General features: G+C 28.1%; 1 pseudogene; it reads left to right on the top strand.

The window, feature by feature from the left end:
• The first annotated feature begins 4,547 nt into the window (after positions 1-4,547).
• On the top strand, positions 4,548-5,696 carry LOC124838363 (dehydration-responsive element-binding protein 1B pseudogene; annotated as a pseudogene).
• The last annotated feature ends 9,810 nt before the right edge of the window (positions 5,697-15,506 follow it).

Raw genomic sequence — 15,506 nt, 5'->3', positions numbered from 1 at the left:
ATTGACATCTTTTATTGGATCCAAATTATCATTATTGGTAAATTATTTTATTATAGTTAATAATTAAAACTTGTTTTTGTAAGAATTAATGGTCTTATATTTAATCCATTACGTGTTGTATTATTATTGACAATCTAAATAGATCAATATTACTCGTTTATTACTTATGTTGTATATGTTGACAGTGTTATCAAATCGAATTAAAATTCATGGGTTAATTTGATTTTTACAGATTTGAGTCAGATAAAATTTAAAAATAATTACAAATTTTAATATAGACTAAAACGGAACCCGACTCGTTAAGTTTTGATGAGTTTTAAATTTTTAATAGTTTTAAATTTTTAGGGAGAATTGCATAAATAAGAAAATTAAGAAGTAAATTTAACCAATAATTGAAGAAATAAAAAGGATAAATAATTGGTCCAGAAAAAACATTAATTTTTTTCAAACTTAAAATCCGTGGACTCTATGGACATGTGATCATATTAAAACAGTGTTTTGATCGCTCTTCCGGTTTGTAGAAGGCCTTCTCAATAGGAGAAGAAAATCTATATGCAAAGACTTTATGACACTTAAATTAACAAAAGAATAAAGAGAATGAGTTTATGAACGAAGTATTCTTCAAAAAAAAATACTAGTTGTACTTATATCATTATATGATTAACCTGTATCATGAATTTATATTTCTATCAAAATAATATTTATTTAAAAATATAATAACAATATAATAAATAGTAATAAAATGATAAATAATAACCGTATTAAATTATCGAGATTTAATTATACATAAGTTAAAAAAAATCATATTGAGTCGAACTTTTTAATATGCATAGACGAACGGGTTCTAATGTTAATATTTTTTAACAAACACATGTAGCAATAATTAAACACTAAACACATCTCAATTATATTAATAATTAATAAGATTCAAATAAAACTGAAGTTATTATATTAAAATGATAATTTTTCCTATTTACTAAAAATGGAATATATTACTTTTTTTGGACGGATTAATTATTTAAAAAAAAAAACTAACCTGTATACTTTAATATTAAATATTTTAAGATGAGACCAAATCTAAAAAACATTTAAGAAAAAATAAATTAGATTTTAAAATTGGTTCGTTTTAAAAGTTTAGCAAAGTGGGCCTAAAATGGACCACCACATTTCTACACTCTCGGCCTCGGGCTTGGTGTCGATGCATAATAACGAATTGGACCCTAAAAATGGGTTAGGAAACCCAAGAAGTTGACCCACAAAATTATCCTAAAATTCAACATATTATTTAGTGAGTTCTTTCAATTGTTTTAATTCCTGTGTAAGAATTCTGGATTGAAGGTGCAAAAATGTTTCAAAATAAAAATTCACAAAATTCTATCATTTGCTTCATTCTGTCAAAAATAGATTGTGCGCATTATATTTTGCCAAAAGTTATTTTGACATCCTTTTTAAGAATATATATGTTTGATACACCTTTTCAATAATAATAATAATAATAATATATATTATAATTTTAAATTAAAAATAATATAAATATAATTAAAATATTATTAATTTTGATTGTTAAATGAGTGTATCTTGTTGTTTTAGTTGTCAAAGTATAACCACTCTTATATCATGTAACACGGAAGAAAAAAAGCCCCACAACAATTTGCGAAATGGTTTGGAAATTTGAGAATTTTAGTACCCCTCTATGTAATGTGAATGAAGCTATTTTATAATGGTCCAAAGAAATAAACGTGCTCTCTCCAAATTTCCTTCAATGATCCTAATCATGTAAACTTCCATTTCTTTTCTTAAGAATCACATAATATTATTTTATTAAATATATAACTTCTAAATTCTAAAAGTCTTGAAAAGTTAATCTTTTCATTTTTTTAATGAATAAAAATGAAAAACCTTTTAAATATATATTAATTTTTTATTATAAATACTTTTTATTTTCAATAATATTTTTTATTTGTTTTACGAGACCAAATATTTTTTAAAAGTTGTAATTTTAAATTTGTATAGTCAGTTGGACAAAACTAAATATACTAAAATATGGTTAAAAAAACTAAATTATTAGAATAATAATTAAACTATACTCTCTCAGAGATCAGTTTTAAAAACCTGAACTTGTATGAATTAATTGCTAATTGAAGTGTTCCTCTTATTTCTTTTTTAATTGTTCCCTTTGTCTTTTACATTCTACTGTCACTTTTTTATTTTATCTATATAAAAATAAAAAATTTATATAATTAAAAATTAAAATTTTTAAAAATTTAAATATAACTTAAAATTTTTAAATATCTTTCAATTGCTTAATTGAAGAGTACAAATAATTTATATATTATAGAATTTTATAATCAAATTCTTTTTTTTTAATGCCTTACCTTCGATCTCAAGCAATTAATTTACCAATTTTTTCATAGTTGTATTTCTCTAACCAAATCACAACAATGATGAGTTATTTTTGTTTTTAAATTATACAATTTAAAATTTATTCTTTTACTTTCTAAAATATATAATTTTAGATTATATAATCAGAAAGTAAAAAATAACTTTTTAAATTTGTGTATTTTATTTTTAAATTACATAAAATGACAAAGTAATAATTTTATACTTATAAAAATGTAGACTTTATGAACATGAAAACTATAGATATTTAACAAACAAATAAGGTAAGTGGTTGAAAATAAAAAGACTCAGTCTCATATTTTAAACTTTTTTTACTCAAGAAGTTAAGAGCATTACTTATATCAATAAAATGAAACTGTTAAAACTTTAAGTGACGTAATGGGAGGAGTTAGTCATTCTCGTATTTAGTGTAGTATAAGAGTGTGAATTAACGTAATTAGTAGTTATCGTAGTTGTCTAAGGTATAAAACAGTGGAATTACTTGTTTGCATACAAGAATGATGGTTGAAAGGAATATATTTTTCTATATTTTTTTTATGAAAATTCTAAACAACTTGATATATTTGAGCAATATGAGTTTATATGAAAAATTTATACATTTTTTAATTTATAGTTTAAGTTTTCAAAAATTATGAAATATTTTATTTTATTTTTGTAAATATAACATCTCATGATGAAATTGGACCTTCAAATGTTATTAGTTTGGATGATTAAAGATTTGTTGATAATTAATATTTTATAATACAAGCTATATTTGAAGATGTATTAATTTTTTGAATCTTTTTGTTTGCGGAGAGGACCTATACTCTCGAGCAACAATAAATATTTTCTATCTACTTAGTTTTATGTATTTTATTTTTGTTTATGCAGAACTCATAGTATGAATGAAGTGAATAAATACTGTCTCTTTTAATTTTTCAATTCAAAAATATTGCAGGTTCAAAATTAGTGTAATTTGATTCAAAATTAGTATAATTATGTTCAAAATTAGTGTAACTCAGTTCAAAAAATAATATAATTGGCTTCAAAAATAGTATAATTCAGTTCAAAAATAATTAAAATACATAATAATTCAGTTATTTCAGTGCAATTTAATATAGTGTAATTTAATAGAAAAAAAAAGTTTAATTTAATTTGTATAAACCAATATTTAATTCACATCAATCAAATTATTTTTAGCTTATTGTAGGTTTTAACAGTTTAGTTAATTTTATTCATATGATGAACAATTTTCTAATCGATGGCATAACATTTAAATTCATTGCTTAAGTTAGCATATAATTGTTTATACAACATGGGTATATATATGTTTACCATCTTGACATGACGTAATTCTAATTGAACTTAAGTTTAACATGATTTTGTTCATATTAAGTCAGAACTTAGATTGATTAAATAGTTTTCAAATTTAGATTTTTTTTGTTGAATTTAGTAGGTGTTGTATTTTCAAAATATATTTATGAACACTGGTCAAATATGTTTTAAAATATATTCAAATGATTTTTAAAATATTAACATAAGTGTATATTGTTAATGATTAGTAGAAGACAGAGAAAAAAATATTAAAATAATTTTCATGTATGCAGATACTATTTTAAATAATTTTTAAATTTTCATTTTTTAAATAGATTTTTCGTTTTATAAGTACATAATTCTTCTTTTGTTGGTATTTTGATTCGATGAAACTTTGTATATTGTAAACTTTTTTAACCTCATGGGTGTTTTTAACTCTGACCCATGTAAATGAGCCATAAGAACTATGTCAAATTGAGAGGTATACAAAATATCATGTTTTATTGTTTTACTGTGTGAAAACGGGTACTGTAAGTGTAAAATTGGAAACACGTATTGTACTCTGGTTCGCCAAACAGCCAAACGGTTCAAACAATTGGCGTTGATCGTATTATCTGAATCTGGTCATTGGTCACTGCAACTTTTAAGATGGTACAACCGGTCAAAGTGTTAACTTTCGCAGGTAGCAACAGATAATGACAATGTTGCGAACGTTACCAAGCGGAAAGAGCAACTGGCAAAAAAAACCCGTGTCCGTGTCTACATCGTAGCCACGTGCGTCAATTTCCTGACTTCCCAACCTCAAAAAGTTACTTATATTATATTCAACACCACTGCTAACATATAACATCCTCTGATTTATCAGTCAGTCAATTTCACAACTCAACCACCACTAAACCCAACCAATCCATTGCAAACATTTTTCCACAAATGAACGTTAATTCCACACAATCATTACCCCACTCCAACAACGGTTACTACTTTTGCTCCTCCCCGGAAACAAGCTCCTCTCCCAACGCCCTTCACTCCGACGATGAACTACATGCATTAGCGTCGGCGCGCCCCAAGAGACGTGCGGGGCGCCGAATCTTTAAGGAGACACGGCACCCCGTGTACCGGGGGGTGCGACAGAGGAAGAACAACAAGTGGGTCTGCGAAGTGCGTGTCCCCAATGACAAATCCACAAGGATTTGGCTCGGAACGTACCCAACCCCTGAGATGGCCGCACGCGCGCACGACGTTGCCGCGCTCGCCCTCCGAGGAAAGTCCGCTTGTCTCAACTTCGCCGACTCGGCGTGGCGGCTGCCCTTGCCGGCGTCTACAAATGCGAAGGAGATACGGCGAGTGGCGGCGGAGGCTGTTGTGGCGATTGCTGCGGAAGACAGTTGCGTCGAGCAATTAGAAAACGAGAATGTGAATCCCGTGGTTGACTGCGAAGTTAGCAGCTGTGGTGCCTGCACTGATGAAGATGGCAATAGTAGCAAAGTGCTGCGGGAGTTTGGTGATTTGGATGAGATAACAGTACCAGTTACATTAGGATTTGAAGACATGCATGAGTGGCTTCAGAACTTGGCGGATGAGCCTCTGAGATCTCCTTCTTTTTTAACGTATGTTAGGGACTGGACATCTCTTGAGGATGATGTTGAAATTTCTTTGTGGAGCTTCTCCTTCTGATGCGCATGCAATTATGCGTTTTGCTGTATGTAGTGTGTAGTTTTGTTTGTTTTCCTTTCGTTTTTAGTTCTTGTACATGATGACCAAGTTCTAGCAGGAACTAGACGATGCAGGCAGCTACCGGGAATGATCAAGTGTAAAACTCTGACTTTTTATCGCCTAGAATATTCAGTTTAAGTGTATCGTTTCCTTGTATAAATTCTTGTTTATAATTGATTCTTTTTATTGATTTTAGTTGAAATTATGGTATTTGTATTGCTGTTCAAATTATACTATTTGTATTTCTGAATTTTCTACATAGTTTTATAGTAATTTCATTGATCACTGTATTCATTTTCAGCCTCTAAAATATGACTCATACTATCAAAATGATACGTTTCGATCGTTAATTAATATTCAATGGTAAATGATGTATGACGAGTCACTTCAGTGACGGAAGACAAATAGGTCCAACTCACTCATGAGATAGCACGTTTTTTTAGATACCTAACGAGAACGATACCAAATATGCACAAGCATCACTAACGTAGAAATTCTCAAACCATGACCTTCTAAAAATCCTTCCATGCAATGTTAATCTTGTACGGAATTTGAACTATTAACATATAATTCCAACCTGGAAATCTAGATACAGACTTGAGAGAAATAATAAATTACAAATATAAAAAATAAAACTAAGAAAAGGCAAGATATTAACAATTAATAATGATTTAGAGGTTTTGACTATAATTAATATTTGGTGTGTAAGGGTCTTGTGAAACACTTTGCACCTTACCTTCTTATTTACCAGCAAACTCATCATTAACACAGCGGAGGAGGAAATAAGTTGCAACGGTACCATATTGAGACAAAAAGTTATGTGATTCTATATTATTTTTTTTATATTTGCTATTTAATCATATATTAAAGAGAAGACATGGATTGACACGATGTGTCATGTTTTCTATATATTTTAATATAATCTTTTATATGTTTAATTCATAGTTGTTAGTAGTTAAATTTGAAATAACTTTTTAATGCACGTAAATATTCATAATATTTTATGCTACTAAAAAAGAAATAAAGAACACAATTTTTTTTTCACGTTAAATATTTGACATTCAGGATATAATGTCATTTAGTTTAAAGAGATCAACTTCGTATATCGCGTTTGTAGCATAAAAATATATAATATTATTCTCTTTGATAATATGTGTGAAAAAAATATTCAACATACTAAATTTTATCATCATTTACTATTCAAATTCAAATCATGTATAATTCATTAACTGTTTTTGTTTTTTATGATAGATTAGAGAAGTGAGTGAATTTGATAAAACAATGTAAAATTGAACTTGTTTGATTAATGCTTTGTTTATTTCACGGAATAAAAATGCATTTATTATTGTTTACGAAGCACACAACAAAATAAAATAGCTACACAAATTGAAAAAAAATATTTATTTAACTTTCTCTTCAACATTGAAGAGATTTGTAAGAAAAGTGTGATGATTTTATTTTTAAATAAAGTTATTTTTTAATATAAATAATAATAATAAATAATAATATGATATAATGATAATATAAATAATAATAATTTTTTTCTTTTTATCAATTAAAATATTTTTCTAATCTATTAAATTCATCACATCACTCACCATTTTCATAAATTTACATCTTAAATATCTTCATTTTTCACAATCTTTTCCTTGAGACAAAAAAATCACTACCACAAAACAAGTTTTAAGTTTGTTATTTCAGACCTTTTAAGTTTGTTTTATGATTGACTTAGATTCTATAACGAATTTAAGTCTCTTTGTGACCATAAAAGTCTTAAATTTACTTGTTTTTTTTTAAATTTTATTTATTTAATCATGAAACAAAACCTAAAATACAACAAAATTTTAAGAACAAAAATATATATTTCCAATGGTTAAATTCAAGTACATAATAAAAAAATATAAAATCAAAATAAATAATAAGATGTCTAACTTAAAATTTATAGTCCAAACAAAGTTTTATTTAAAATTTTAAGTTTAAAAATAACCTAAAAAAACTTAAACAACACCTAATCAAAATCTAATCTCCAATTTGGAGGAGATAACTTGCTTCTTGATGTGTTATTTCGACAATGGCCTCCTTTATTATTGGTGATGAATCATCGAACACCTAGAACCAATAATGTTATTATGTAGTGGTGTGCCTAAACATATCCTTCAACAATTCCAACAATTTTGTAAAATTTTTATCAGTTTATCCATTTTTTGCTTTCAAACGAACAATTTCAAAGTTGGAGACAATCGTGTACAAATAATGCATCTTGTATATAATTTTTCCTCTGAAACAAACTTCAAAGAATCATACACGAGTTCTTCCAAAAAAATTTCACCAGGTACCATATCCTCTAAATGATCATTCATCCACTGTTCAACATATTCAATTGTTTGTGACAAGTAGGATTGTCTAATACTTTTTCATGCTAAGTCCAAATTGTATAACTCTTAACTATAGCATAGATGAATAGATGATTACTATTTCGCTCAAATTTTGTTGTATCTGGTTCAAACAACAAACACAAGGACAATATCATATTGCAAGAAATAAGCAATCCCATTTTCATAGTCTTCATTGAGATGACGTGTATTCATCTAACTTCGATCTATAACTATATTGATAACAAACTCCATCATTTTCACATTTTAATTTCTCACAAGGTGAGCTATCCATTTGGAAAATCATTTGCACTAAATCTTAAATAAAAACTAAGATTCATTCAAATGACTACATCTAAATATAATTTAAAGTATAATATAAATTACCAAAACATTCTGCATGCAAAAATAATTTAAATAACTAACAAAACATATAATAAATAAATAAATTATAAAGTAATCATGACAATAGAGTCAAACAAGGTGAAGATAGATTCCAATTCAATACCCATGCAGGCAGAAATTTAACCCTCACTTTTAGCTTAATATATATGTTTTTCTCTTGTTTCTCTTATTTTATTACATGGTCACTATTTCTATTCTTTTTTTCTTCCTTCCTATCTCTCGTATCCCCCATTCCAATTATCTCCATTTAGTTTGAAGTGTTAATTCCAAAAAAAAAATTAAAAAGCAAATTCCTAATATACACCATATCATCAAGACGAAAAAAAACCAAATTATCAAAAAAATATTATATAAAAAATCACTCAAACTATAAATTGAAGTTAAAATAAAAAAAAATAAACATATCAAAAGTGTGAGTAATGTATCTTTTTATAGTAAATACATTTAAGAATCAATTTTAATTATTAATACAAATTTATATGAGTAAATACTTTTAAAAATATTCAAATTTACATAATAAAAAATCAATAATAAGTAATAGTAAAAAAGTTCAATTGCATAGAAAAAAGGATTATATATATATGGGTTAAATATGTTTTTAGTCCCTAAACTATTGGTCGTTTCTGGTTTTCGTCCCTCTTTCAAAGTAAGGTACAATTTGGTCCTCATTCTTTTCAAAACGTTTGTTTTAGTCCTCGAAAACTAACACCGTTTAAAAATTTGGTCCTCATTTAGTCAACAAAATGAGGACTAAAACCAAAGTTTTGAGGACTAAAACGAACGTTTCGAAAAGAATGAGGACCAAATTGTACCTTACTTTGAAAGAGGGACGAAAACCAGAAACGACCAATAGTTTAGGGACTAAAAACATATTTAACCCTATATATATATATATATATATATATATATATATATATATATATATATATATATATATATATATATATATATATATATATATATATATATATATATATAAACTAATTATAATCTTAAAATAACTAAATAATTATAAATTAAGATTTGAACCATACCAAAATGTGACAAATATATATTTTAATTATAAAACATTCAGTCAATCATTTAAAAGAATCTCAGTCAAATATTTGATGGTGGGATATGTGCAATTAATTGTTAAGGATATTTTAAGTTTGATTTGGTTGTATAGTAAATGATATGTACAACTCAGTGCACAGTACAATCTTTTCAATGATCTTGTAGAAGTACAAAAACTTCTAGAGAAAAATTATAGACACCAAATTTAAAATGTGCAACTTCCAACTGTACGCATTCTTTCTAATCTAATTGTATTTAATAATCAAATTCATCTAATATTAATTCACTTTAACCCATAGATAATTCTAACTATAAAATAATTTATTTTAGGTTTAATAGCTTATTTTATCCCCAGTTTTGGTGAGTTGTGTCAATTAAATACCTCCTTTTAAAAAAGTGTCAATTGTATCCTCACTTACTAAAATTTGTCTCAATCAAGTCTTTTCCCTTAAGTACAAAGAAACGTGTTAACTTTTTTTCTCTCCCCTCTGCTCCTCTGTGCAAACAGCATTTGTCAGGCCTATATTCAGGTCTTTTTCTTTTGTCTTTGAATTATGTTCAGAAACATGATGAGGACTTTTTTAACTATATAATTTCATATTTATGACTTAAAAAATTGAATAAATATATTTAAAAAGTGATTTCTTTTTTATACAGCATACAAAGGGTTGTAGGGGTAGTTCCTAATCTCATGGTAGTGTCTTTTTTTCCTCAAAATAAGCTTAAGGTTGGAAGAAAAAGTGATTGTACTGGAAAGACTACATATATAGTTGTGTATTTTTAATTATGTTTTTAAAATTTAAATATAATTTTATTTTAATTTCTTTTAAGTTACTTAAATTTGATTATGGTAATTATAGTTTTTTTTAGATAAATAATCAATTTAGTACCATCAACATTAATATATTTTATTTTTAATGTAATAAATAATTATAATTAAAGTTTTAGTAGAAAATTTTATTTTTATTAATTTTGTTTGAATTCTATTGATCTAATTGAATTGTTACATATATTATTAAAACCAAAAAATATATATTTATTAAAGGTAAAATTAGTATTAATATATAATTAATTTTTAAAATATATTTTTTATTTTATAAATTTAAAATAATTAGTGATTGTTTCAAAATTAACTAATTATTAATATGCTAATAATGATTATTTTTGAATAAACTCACTTACTAAATGCATGCTTAATTATATTGATCATAAAATTTAAACAAAAACAATAAAATTATTAAAAAAAATATATTTTTAATTTTTAATTTTAGAGTAATTAAGAAATAAATAGGATATGGTCACATAACTCCAAATAGCACAACCACTAAACTTTTTTCTATATTGTTTGTGTTGGTGGGGTTTGGATTTATAGACATATTGCTGAGTGGGATGGTTAGCTATGTGCTTGATTTGCAGGAGAATCATATGTTGACGGCACTGAAGGGGAGGAGGGGTGAAAAGAATTTTAGAATGGTTAGTAGCTTTTAGTGGGACCCGCGGGTTAATGAAAAAGAAATTTAAGAAGAAAGAAGGAGAATGGGAGAGGGGTGCAGGGGCGTATGTTTATTATTTATTATAGAATGCTTTACTTGTTTATTCAGATGCTAAATGATGAAGAAAAAATAACTCTTTTACGTAAATGAATTGATACTTTTCAAAGTAATGAAATAATACACCAACCTATATTGTATAATATTTTGTATCACTTTATTCAGATGTGCAGAGGAAAAAGTACTAACAAACATCTTTGCACAAAAAAGTAGAAGAGAGAAAAAAAAAATTTAACACTGTTTGTAAGTATTTAACGGGAGGGACTTGATGAGTGATTCTCCCTACACCTCATTGCCTTCGTCCTGTACCTCCAAAATATATTTTAATTCTAAAGTATACTGTAAGATCCTTGAAAATATTTGTAAGTTAGATACTAGATAAAAAAAAAAATAGTGAATAGTAAATTGTGAATAGTAAATAGTAAAAAGTGAATAGTAAAAAAAAAAATAAATAAAATAAAATTATTTTTGGAAAGAATAAGTGTTACACGTAGCTTTGAGATCAGAATTCACCAATTTGCAAATAAAAAATTATTTTTGTAATAGTAAAATGAATAAAAAAATGAATAGTACAAATGAATAGTAAAAATGAATAGTACAAATGAATAGTAAAATTTTTTACTATAAATAGCCAAGGGGGGAGGCTGAAAATTTACACCAAAGAACTTAGAAAAATGTTGAGAGAAGAGAGTTGGAAGAATTTCTAACTGCAAAGGGGATATTCTGGAAGTTTTCAGAGAGCGAGGAGATTAAGTCTGTAATAGAGGTAAGGGAAGCCACTCTTATACTTTGCTTTTCTCTAATCCTAAATCTTGAATATGTAGTATTTTGTTGCTGTATGGTCTTGAATTTTGAATGAGAACATTTATTTGTTTCTTTTGTATTTTTGGAAGGACGAGAAGTTGTCTAACCGGCTCTGCCAGATTCAACTTCTTGTTTCCCCAAAACTTTGGTTGTTTCTTATATCTTTATATTGTATTTTTGGAAGGACGAGAAGTTGTCTAACCGGCTCTGCCAGATTCAACTTCTTGTTTCCCCAAAGCTTTTGTTGTTTTTTTTTATATCTTTATATTGTATTTTTGGAAGGATGTGAAGTTGTCTAACCGGCTCTGCCAGATTCAACTTCTTGTTTCCCCAGAAATTTTATTGTTTTATCTATTCTTTTTATTTCATCTTTGTGGAAGGATGAGAAGTTGTCTAACCGGCTCTGCCAGATTCAACTTCTTGTTTCCCCTGAATTTTTATATTAATATTATTTTGATGGTAAGGGCAACTAATTATTTTTGTATGAATTTATAAATATACGAATGTTGAACTGGTGTTCTCTTGCGAAACTGTTTTATGACTTTTATTATATTGGGTGTTATAACTGAAATTGTTAAATTGTACATGTTCTGATGTGATGAATTTATTGAATGAGTTTGTTGGCTGAAATTGATCTTGTTAGAAGGTCTGGAGTAAGGGTTCTGTAATAGCTTATATATGAGTATTAAATAGATATACAGACACTGTTTGAGGTTGTTGTGAGAGGAAGTAAAAATATTAAAATTAGGCATTTTAGATTTAGAGCATAAGACAACAAGGTAGATAAATTAAATAAATAAATTGATTAATTATTGAGGGCCTCCCTTTGTTGGTAGGATAGAGGAACCTTAAAAACCTGAGTTGGCACATCCCTGATCATAGAGCAGCCCTGGCCTGGTCCAGTCAGTTGTGACTAGTCATATGTGCTAGCGTCGAAGGTGAGTTTGATGCGTTCAGACATCTGGGTCCTCTCCGGTGACCAATTGGGGTAAAGAAAAATCTCTACTAGGATGAAAATAAAATAAAACAAGTTGATTGTAGATGCATAATATTATCATGGTAAAAATTTCATATATATTTTATTTATCATTACATTGAGCCCAGACTTTATTATGTAGTTCCTACGATATGTTGCTATATTTTGGTTGATCCATGATCTTTGTTTGGTGAAAATATGTTGAGTTATACTCGTTATGGGCAAAATGAGTTTATAATATGAAGCATGATATATGGCAATATGTTTAATTTATTGATACCAAAACGGGTTATTATGAATTCATGATTAAAGAATGAACATGATTGAGTTAGGTGGATAAGAGGGTATGAATTGTTGGTTTTATGAAATGTTGGAGTGGATATGAGAAATCATTACTTATGAAATGATGTTTACTACCGGGAGTAGTATGTTCGAGTTATACCATGAGAGCTTGGTATGAGCAATGTAACACCTGAGGTTTATGAAAGCAGGCAGAAAGTGGTCTGACCATAAGGCTTTGACATAAACATATGATTCGTAAGTTATATAGAAGCAGGCAGAGAGGGGTCTGACCATAAGGCTTCAGAAAGTAAGACATAGTATATAAGTGAGGCTTAAGGAAGCAGGCAGAGAGCGGTCTGACCATAAGGCTTCATGAGTAAGCATGGTACACTTGTAAGATTTATGGAAATGGAAAAGATGATTTTGATAATGATGAATTAATGACATCGGAATAATGATATTTTATCAATTGCAGAAATACATGATTATAATATTTTTATTACAAGTTTAATGATTTTATGATATGGTTGGCTTACCCTTATTTGTTTGTACTATGATCATATAACTCATGTTATATGTGATTAGATAATGTTGCAGATGCGGTTGAAAAAGCTTAGAGATGAGAGAGATGCGGGGAAAAACTTTCAGGGATTTTTGTAAAAAGAATAAATTTGTATTGGGAAGATTATGTTGTGTAAAACTTATAAGTTGAAATTTCAATGGTGAAGACTATATTGTTTAAAGTTTGTAAGTTTGGTACTGTACTTTGGAGTTTTATGAAATAAAGTTTGATTGTTTATATGAGATATCAAATTAATTTAGTCTCTACTATTAGTAATACCCTTTAAAATATTAGGGTGTTACATTTTGGTATCAGAGCAATGGTTTTCGAAAATATTTTGGGACTCTGGGGAGTGAAATTATTATTCTTAGTAAAATATCAATTGAGTTGATTCTTGTTTTATTGGAAACTAGACTCAAAGAGCTTCAATTTGACTACTCATACGCATATTTTGGACTTCGGGAAGGAGTCTAACTGAGCTGGGGAAAACGTGACAGTTTTACTGTCCAGGGGCTAGCGTCCAACCTTAATTTTAGGTATATTTTTACAAGTTGCAACTTTTTGGAGTGAGTAGGTTGTGTTCTGCACTGGGAGAACATTTTGAGATCCTTTGGAGACTTTCCTTCCATGTTTTAGGGCTGGAAAATGGTTTAGGATGGTCCATTGGTTGTTTATTATTGTTAAGTGCCAAGTGCATGGGTCCTTAGTTGTCTAAGGCATCTTCTTTTAATTCCAAATCAGATTTGGAGTTTTGGAGGAGAGTAGAGAGGTCCTTGGTGGGAGGTGAACGAAATCCTAAGTGTCCTAAGTGTGGAGGCTGACTTGGTCTAGCAAGGAGGAGAGGAGTTGCTCTTTTTGAAGAAGAGTTTAAGGTGTTTTAGTCTTCATGAGGTAAGGGGAGCTAACTCAACTTAATTTCTAGAATTTTGTAGTTAGAAATATGGTTCCAATTGCTTGACTTTGATGAAGGGGAGCTAATCCTTTCTTGTTATGATCATGAATAAGAATATGAATATGTTAAAAATTTGGTAATGGTAGTTATCTATTGATTTGTGTAAAATTTGGTTTTCATGATTATAATTTCTTATTTTCGAGTTATTGTGGTGATAAATTTCTATTAATTGTTTTCACCGTTGGATTTAGCTAAAATTTTAATATGTGAATCCTAAGACATATTACTAAACTTTGACTGTTCGGATTTGAAAATAGAAGTCTGTACTTGGAGAAATAAATCCTATAAGTTTGAGTAAATTAGTTACCCCTGTAATTTCTAAGTTGTCTCAGTAAAATATAGAATTCTGACCTATTTGACCGTTAGATCAACCTCAAAATTTGATATAGAATCCCTAAGACATATTAATACACTGTGACCGATCGGATTTGAAATTGAAGGTCTATGCTTAGAGAAAGAAATTTCGAAAGTTTGAAATATTTGATGAACAATGTGATTCTGTTCTTAAGTTATAATGGTAACAATTTCATATATATTCCATTTACCGTTAGATTGAGCCCAAACTTTAGTATGGAGTTCATAAGACATATTAGGTGATCTTGACCATTCAGATTTGGAATTAGATGTCTGTGCTTAGAGGGATTCATTCCGTATTTTGAGTTTAACCGAGAATCACTTAAATTTCTGTCTCTGAGTTACCTCGGTAAAACCTTCATATCTACTTAGTTAACCGTTAGATTAACCTGAAACTTTAGTATGAGGTTTCTAACAGATAGGAACATACTTCGACCGTTCGGATTTTAGATCGGAGGTACCGATTTAGAGATATTAATTTTGTAACTTCTCAGGGATCTCAATATTGCTTAATTTATGTTTTTGGATCATTTATAAAAAAAATTGATGATTTCCGCCTCATTAACTGTTGGATTGGACTGAAAAGCTTACCATATGATCTAAACATGTTGTTGATTAGTTTGATTGGTTCAGATCGTCGATAAATAATATGTTGAAAAAGGTAATTTGGTTAATTTGTGCTACTTTGGTAAGTAGGCAGAATTGAAACTGAGATATGTTGATTGGTTATTATGTGCTTGTTGAGCATGATTGGTTTGGTATTAGTGGTTGAGATGACATGTGATTG

This window comes from Vigna umbellata, chromosome 1 (genome assembly GCF_029865625.1).
Source record: "Vigna umbellata cultivar VRB3 chromosome 1, Vumbellata_1.0, whole genome shotgun sequence".
Taxonomy (NCBI): Eukaryota; Viridiplantae; Streptophyta; class Magnoliopsida; order Fabales; family Fabaceae; genus Vigna; species Vigna umbellata.
The sequence above is the reverse complement of the archived record's forward strand: the minus strand, read 5'-3'. Positions and strand labels throughout refer to the sequence as shown.